Genomic DNA, 8,658 nt, shown 5'->3' on the forward strand with positions numbered 1-8,658 from the left:
ATTTTTGTGGGACTCCTAACATAGGAGCAGGGGCTGCTTCTGACTTATTTGCTTGCTTTTAGAACTCTTGTCCTCTTACTAGGTTGGCTTGTCCAAGCCTCAGTTTGAAAGGAGGTACCTAACCCTTATTGCAACTTGATATGTCCTGTTTGGTTGATATCTCTGGGGAGTTGGCCCTTTTCTTATTGGATAGCCAATTGGTGTGCTCCACCCTGGAGAAGACCATGTCTCCCACTCTTAGCATTCCTTGGAAGCCTGTGTTCTGTAGTTCCTGAAGTTCTTAGTGCAGGCTTGAGACCGTGTAGGCTTTCTCTGTCTAATTGGCATGTCCTTTTGTTGTCCTTGTTCAGCTTACATTTAGGCAGTCATGTTGGTGAGAATTCATGGGTGAGGCTTCTGAAATTCCTAGGAGACACAATCTCACAGCAATCACTACCTGATCCTCTGGCTCTTACAATCATAATATTCCCTGAGCCTCAGATGTGGCAGTGTTTTGTAAATGTATTTACTGGACTTGGGCTCAACTCTTCACTTTTATTGGTTATGGGTTGCGGTAATGGTCTCTGTTGGCTCCACCAAGAAGTTCCATGATGAGGGGTAAATTTATAAGTTAAAAAAGTCTGTTCTTTTATGTGTGTGGGTGTTGCCCCACGTTGTGCAGGGTTAATGTAGATCAGAAGAAGTATTAACCAGGGCCCTTCAATGCATCCTTGGCCTTCAACACTGAGCTGTCTCTCCAGCCCCACAGTTTGAATTTTTGAAGCCCCACTTTACATAAATTTCTACATTGCTTATCTAAGATATTACTGTACTTATTTTAATGTGTTTGTTTTTAGTCGTCATAGTAATTGTGTTAATCACATGCTATAATTATAATATTAAAACATTAAAATCCATATATTCTTTCTGGTGAATGTTATGCCTCTGATAACATTATCTTTCTCATTATTAGTTCTTATTTCAGACTGAAGAACTTCAGCATTTTTTATAAGATCCTTTGATAGATTCAAACCTCTTGGCCGTTATTTGTCTAGGAATGCATTTATCTTATTTGTTACAACAATAAAGCATTTATATGCTTTACTAAAGCATAGATTTACTAGATAAAGTATTTTTGCTTCCAAGTTTAGTTCCTTCAGACCTATGACCTGTTTGGAAGACTTCTGCTGACAGCTGTGTACTGATAAACTGCGACACACTTAGAGATAAGAGACTTATCTTTAGCTTTAATACTTTTTAGAGCTTTTGTATACTGTGTCTTGCAATAAATTTAATCATATTATGCTGATTGATCACTTTTGCTCTTCCATAGTCATGAGCTCATATTCAGGTATTGTAGAACTGTGCCTGGCCTTGGGACTTACCATGGAAGGAACTTCAGGATCTTATGTAAAGGTTTAGTACATGTCTGTCTTTCCCCAGGTAGATAGTGACTTTCCGTATGTGCTGAGTCTTTGGAGATTAAAAAAAAAATAAAAAGAGGGGATAGGCATGTTTATGGCTACTGCCATTGCAATGATAGGTCACACCCAGAGCACACAGTCTGCAGATGTGTACAAAAAGAGCAGGACCAGAGTGCACATTACTATAGGATGCTCCTGTGTGCTGCACACCCATGGACAATGTTAGCTACAATCAGCCACAGTGATGTTGTTTGAAATAGAATTATGATATGCAAGGACCAATATGAGTTGAAGAGTTTGTCTCTGAGTCCTGGCCTGGCAAGATCTATTCAGACCCATCCCATGTCAGGCATTGCCAGCTCAGCACTGAATGCCAAGACACATCCTGTGCCTTTTATTTTTTTTTCTTCCCCAATGCTCACTAGGAAAATCTTATTCCTTTCTGTGATGCTGAGGGATGGTGAGGGACTGTGGAAAAGTCCCTTGGATACCAGAGCTGACTAGATATTCAGCCAGATCATACCTGAGTTCCTTTAACCTGTAGTCTTTCTTCTCTTAAGTTTTTATTAGTAGAACTGATAAGCACATATACTCTCCTTGCTGCTTAAATTTTTCTCCTTGTCTCTGTCTTGCACTTTTTTGTCTTTGAGTAGATTTAATAGAGTTCAGTCTCTCAGATGACCTTTGCCTCATCTTGTACCTGAGTATTTGTAATCATTTCTGTTTTGAAAGTGGTTGTTGTTATCTCTTTGGGCACTATTACAGCTCCTTTGCTATCCCCAAATTTCTGCAAGCTTTTCTTACTCTTTCATTTACTTTTCCTCCTCTCTTTTTTAACTTCTTTGGTTCTTTGTAAATAATTGGCATTTGAGATCACTGATATTTTTCTTCTGTGCCGTTGATTTTATATTAGTGACTTCTAACACAGATATTTTGTTTAATGTACTTTTCAGCTATAGTGCTTCTGTTTGATTAAAAAATAACTATTTCCTTCACCATTAAGTTTATCTGATTGGTTAATAAGTTATTTCTCTGTGTTTTCTTGAAATTCTCTGAGTGTCACAAAGGTAGCTACTTTGAATTTTTTGACCAAGATATCATATATAACCATTGATTTGTGGTTGGTTTCTAGTAACTTATTTTTTTTTCTGGTAAAGTGATATCATCATTCCCTGAAAATTCATTTTTTTGATTTAATTTAATTTTTTACTTATACATTTTACATCCTGCTCACTGCCTCCCTCCCAATGACCTTCCCCCTCCCCCTCCCCTTTCTTAATGTTTCTTGACATGTGTGATAGCTCTGGTCTGGAATAATCCCCTGCTTATTAAAGGTGTTAAAGGTTTTGCTCTTTATCCTGTCATGGAAATAAGAAGTAGTTGAATATTAAAAGTTGATAGATAGTGTGCTATAGTAGCCGAGCTAAGCTGACCCCATAGATATTCGATGCCAAGAAGCAGTGTCTTACTAGCTAAGGATTTCTTCCTGGCTTCAGGGCAAGGTACAAGATATTCACCTTTGGCATTGTTTCTGGTTAGGGACTCTAGGGCTATGCCCACCACTAGCCTAATATTCAGTTCCAACTTCAACATAGCTCATCATTAACTCACCCAAGTGATAAGGCCTCTTGCTTCACGGACTGCCACTTACAGCTGGTGATGCTGGCTGAAAGTTAACACAAGCAACCCTTCTTGCCTCTTTAGAACACCTCTTATTACTGTTATGTCAAAACTAGGTACTGCATTCTCTCACCTTTTTCAGTAGCTTTTATGAAGGGAGTTTCATATGAGTATATAAATAACTTGACGCTGCTGTGAAATATGGATGACTAATCTATCTTACTGTTCTGTCTTCTCTCATGAATGTAACTCAATATGGCTACTCTGAATCCCTTGTCTATGAACTCTAAAATCTCTACCATATTTGAGTTGGCCACTGAAGTTTCATCTCCTTCTATCGACTTGCTTTTCTTTTGTGTGCTAGCCCTTCTTTTCTTAAAAGCTAGTTTATGTGTGTTGGTTGTAAATATTGCAGCAATGGGTCCTTAAACCTATAGGAATCATGCTATGATTTCTCCTATGCTCATGTAGCAGCAAGTATGGGTAGACAAGGTGGCATTCTACAGCTCTGTGATTGGTGGCAATCATGCCATGACTGCAGTTATGGTGTTCAGAATTATTTCTCAGCCTTTTTCCTGGGATGAGGCTGGCATGTTGTAGAACTAGAGGTGGACCTTTCCTTTCTCAGCCCTCAGTTTGGTTCTTGAACTTTCCTTTGAGGAGAATGCAGAGCTGAATGTGCCAGGTGTACCTCAGAATGCCTGTTAGTTAGCCTGGTGCACCTATACTCCCAGAACCTGAGAAGGTAGTACGTCAAGGCAGCAGAAGCTACATCGTCTCAGAACAGACTCAGGGTGTTTTTCTCCTAGTGACAGAAACTCAAGGAGACTGTAGTCTTTGTAATGAAAATATGAAACCTGGAGAGGGAACACAGAGGTATGGAGACCCCACACACCAAAGACTGAATGAACAAAGGGCTTTGATTCTTAAGATTACCTACACTGAGCTTCTAGCAAGTCATCAAGCAACACCATTCAAGAGTCCTGGAATCATCAACAATGAACTTTTGATCATAGGTGGGTGAATAATGGCCATTGTCTTCTCTGCCTATTGTTTGAGACAGCTATTTCTCAGTTTCCTGGCTGGTCTTAGAGAGTGATTGAATTTGTGTATTTAGGAAAGGAAGCATGAGAGAGAAGAACAACACTAACCACCCACTAGAATGGAACCCAGATCCCAGGGATGCAAATGTTAAATTAAATGTATTGAGTGAGAAGTATTCAACAAGGACCCAGTGAACCCACATTACCCCTCTTTCCTCACCTTTAAAAATGAAAGTGATTGTGCCCTTCTTTTTAGAAAGAACAACAAAACTAGCTACCAAATCCAAAGAACACTAATTCTAAGACTTTAAGCCTTTTCTTTTCTCTCCCCTCCCCTTTTTAACATGGCACCCTTCTTCATATTACTAGTGTATTTTGTGGTGGTTGCTTCTTGAGACAGGGTCTTGCTAAGTGGCCCTGTCTGGCCTGGAATTCAAAATCCTCACATTTCTTCCTCCCTAGCACTGGGATTAAAGGAGAGTAGCACCAGGCCCAGCATCTCTCTGCCACCATCCCTAGCCCACTTCTATGCTGAAGACAGTGTGAATGGCAGTTTGAACCTTTAGAGCTCTGCTCTATCTCAACATGAAAATCACTGAAGCACTCAAGTTTCACTCAGAAGTTTAAATGGACACTCTGTCAGACATCTTAAGGCTCCAGCCCAGAGATATCCCAGCCATGTATAGTCTATGAGTTCCTTTCCTCAACCACCAAGGTCCTTACTCTTTTACTGTGCTTTAACTACAGTCCTTCTGAGCTGACAGCCTTCCTATGACAGCTTTTGCTAGTCATCTCTGAAGGCCTCATTCACTTTGATAATAACCATAGATACAAATTCAGAATTTAAAAAAAATGTGATAACCTCAATTTAAGTCAGTAAAATTCCAAGTATCACATTTCCAAATCCAGTGAAGTGACAACTGAAACCTATTGATAAAGTAATCTAGAGTACTTGGTCAAAAATGGTCCAGATCCCAAACATACCTTGCTCCTGCCTCAGGAAAGGGCCTTCTGACCATATGTACTTGGTAATTAATCTCACATCACTGATAGCCTGGAATAATTTGCAGCAAGTAGCCACACTATGCTGCTTAGTTAGTTCATGAAAGGAAATAAAAGCTGAGCATAGTGGCATATTCCTATGGTCTCAACACATATGGAATAGGGAGAGAAAAATAAAAAACCAACCTGAATTTCAGGGCCAGCTTGGGCTTTACAGTGAGACTCTATCTAAAATATACACACATGTACGCACACATACACACACACCCACACACGTGTGTGTATGTACACACATACTCACACACATACCATGGAAAATGAGATGGGTCAGTAAGGTAGACATCTGTGCAGATTCACTAGCATTCAGAAAAGTAGCTTACTTTAACATTTGATGTAAGGAAGCCCTGGTGGAGGAAGAGACCCTGAGACCTGGGCAGCATCAACAGCTCTACAAAGGGTACAGTGTTGGAGGTTAGCTGTTGACAGAGAAGGCAAAAATCACTCTGAAACCGAGAGAAAGTGCTCTGCAAGTCTCAGTGTCCCAACTAAGCAGATGTGTGTCCTACAGCCCACCTCATTCTCGGGTGTGGTGCTGCTCCAGGGGCATACATTCTCGGGCTTGTCCCACCTATTCAGGTACAGCCCACAAGAGAATACTGTGATAGAGAGTCCCAAGTTACACACTGGGAAATGCTGAGAATTTCCCAAGACATTTGATGCCGGAAGCATCAATTCTTTCATAAATATAAAAGGTATCCACTGAAAATGTTAGCTAGTTAGTGCAACCACTACAGAAATCACTGTGAATTTCCTAAAAAAGTTAAACATCGCACTGTCACATGACCAACGATACCAGTTGTGAGTGTATGCCTAAAGGACTCTATATTACTACCACAGAGATATTTGCACATCCATATTTACTACTGCCTTAGTCACAACAGCAATGGAATGGGATCAGCCTGGATGTCCATTAACAGAAGAATGGATAATGTTTACACAATGGAATTTTACAAAGAGAGTAGCATTACAAATCATTTGCAGGGAAAAAAGCAGAGCTGGCACACATTGTATTACGTGAGGTCACTCGAATATTCTCTTTTATATGCAGATCCTAACTTTTAATGATTATATGTATGTATATAAGGAGATGTGAGAGCATAGATTATGAAACTATATCAGAGACTATGAGAAGGGAACAGGGAGTTTAAAAAAAAGAGAGAAAAAAGAGGGGGAAGATTCTCTGTCATGTGAAGATGGAAGGGAAACTGGTGGGTATGGGGTGGGACTGAGGGAGGACAAGACCATGGGAAAGGACTGTGATGAGAAACTATCAAAACAAATTGTGTGAAAGATTCCCTAATAAAGCTCATTTTTGCGATGCTAATATAAATTATATATACATACATAGATATGTATTACAGGTATATATTACACTTATACATTAGATAAATATATTATGTACTGCATACATTTATTTCATAGATGGACATATCTAAGACAGACCAAGAATTGTAGTCTATCGCCATTACTGTAATTTGAAAATACAAGCAGAATGAAGCCAGTATCACGTCCATAGATCTATTTCTGACCTTACTTGTGCCTTTGGGTAAGGATTTAAAAGGAAGTGGGTTTGGGATTGGAGAGAAAGGTATAGCCTGGAAAAATAAGACTGTGGCAAACTGGTAGTATGAATAAAATACAGCTGCCTCTCCTGCCTCTCTAGGCTCTGGGTCTGCTTTGGCTAGACCTTTTCCATGTTCTGACTTTCCACGTGGCTCAGGAATCGTCTGATTTCAGGCTCACAGCGGGCAGGAACCACATGAATTGCAGAGAGCCCTCGCAATCTGAGGCATGAGAATCGTCAGACAATACTAGCCCAAGTACATTCTCGGTAACCGGTGGCCCACAGACAAGCAAGACCTTGCAACTACAGTTCCCAGAGAGCCAGGGGATAATTCTAACCAGCCTTGGGGCAGGGCAATTTGAGCAGCCAATGAGCTCTTGCCCCGCAGACCTCAGTTAGGAGTGGACGGCCTCCCACCAGCTTCCTGGTCAGAGGCCCTGCTACACACGCTAATCAGAGCTTCCTGGCTGCCAGACTGGCTTGCAGTGTTCTTCGAAACCAGGATTTCGCCCTGTTTCACAGGAAGATCAGGAAGCAGAACTCTACCTAGACCTGAACGGCAAGTTCTAAAGTCGTTCAGAAAGCTCTGTGAGTCATACTCGGAAACTAATGGTGTAAATGTTTTACAGAGCTCTGGTGGCTGTAAGGGAGAGGTTCTCAACCTGTGGGTCACCACCCCCTTGGAGGTGCCAAGCGCCGTTTTTCCTGGGGTGGCTTAAAACCGTTGGAGAGCACAGATGTTTACATTATGGTTAACAACAGTAGCAAGATTGCAGTTACGGAGTAGCAATGACAATAATTTTATGGTTGGGGCCAGCATATCACAAGGAACTGTATTAAAGGGTTGCATGCAGCATTGGAAGGTTGAGAACCTCTGGTATAAGGGATGCTTGGCTCAAACTATCTGGCATAGCTAGGACGCATTTTACCAGTGAGAATCTGAAGAAGTCTCTTTAGATCGTCAAAAACCCTGTATCCTAACAGTAAAATGAGAGCTAATGATGGTGTCTGCTTAGAAGGCTCGTTGTGAGGATAAAGTATGTATGCTAACAGAGAACTGTTACAATTATACTCCCCTTAGGGAATCTTTTGACACAGATATCTACTAGTCCTCCGTCCTCAACAGGGAAAAAGTCCCAAATGACATAGTTCACGGTGCAGAGAGCAGACTGATAACACTTCTTGCTCAATTTGCCCAATAGCCCTAAATGTCCAGCCTTGTTAGATTTGGCGTCCGTGATGTCCAGGGGTATGTATGCCTGTGGGCAAGTTCCGTCATGCTGGAAAGAACAGTGGAAAGCGGGCCTCAGGCCTGTCAGTATCAAGGTTCAGCTTCATTTTAAGTCAGAGTATAGAGACAGCCCTGAATACAGTCCAGAGTTCTAGAGGGGCAAGGAGCCTTCCAAGGCAAAGAATCTCAAGAACAAGGGGACTGTGCGCTCTGCTCTGGTCTGCTTCTGGCTCATGGGCCGGATGGTTCCAGAACAAGCTTCCCGGACCCCTCTCCGAACTGCTTTTTTCTTCCACTAAGTTCCTTCTTTTAACCCCTGAGTCCAAACAACGATTCCACCCCATTCCTCCTGAATCCTACCCAGCTCCCCATACTGTCAGTGTATGGAGTCCGTATGTCTCACTATTTACCTTCTGTGCCCATCAAGGGGACCATCAAAGCCAGTCTCTTTTCTGAGCATCATCTGTAAGTGTTGTTGTGTTTTCCTTGGATAAGTAATGTTATAAAGTTATATAAAGTTATAAAGTAAACTTTATAACAGCTCCAACCCTCCATATTGCATCCCCCCCCCCAATACTTATTAGAGGGCTGTGCGGTACTTTAATCAGAATAAGTTCTACCTCATGATTTTTAACAAGCCAGTAGAGCATCTGCCTTCTTGAGGTTCCAGTCAGAAGCCACCAACCAGCTGCCGAGCCTAAGAGTCTAAGGACTTTCTTCTTCTTTTTTTTTTTT

General features: G+C 41.3%; 1 protein-coding gene across 1 annotated transcript in view; it reads left to right on the top strand.

Annotated features, from left to right (window-relative positions):
* Positions 1 to 7,129: 7,129 nt before the first annotated feature.
* LOC116069400 (arylamine N-acetyltransferase 1) overlaps positions 7,130 to 8,658 on the top strand; it is a 13,085-nt gene continuing 11,556 nt past the window's right edge. The window contains exon 1 of the mRNA XM_031339979.1: positions 7,130 to 7,280. The gene's annotated coding sequence lies outside the window, so the exon portion shown is untranslated. The remainder of the gene's footprint in view (positions 7,281 to 8,658) is intronic.

Source organism: Mastomys coucha, unplaced genomic scaffold (genome assembly GCF_008632895.1).
Source record: "Mastomys coucha isolate ucsf_1 unplaced genomic scaffold, UCSF_Mcou_1 pScaffold22, whole genome shotgun sequence".
Classification (NCBI taxonomy): domain Eukaryota; kingdom Metazoa; phylum Chordata; class Mammalia; order Rodentia; family Muridae; genus Mastomys; species Mastomys coucha.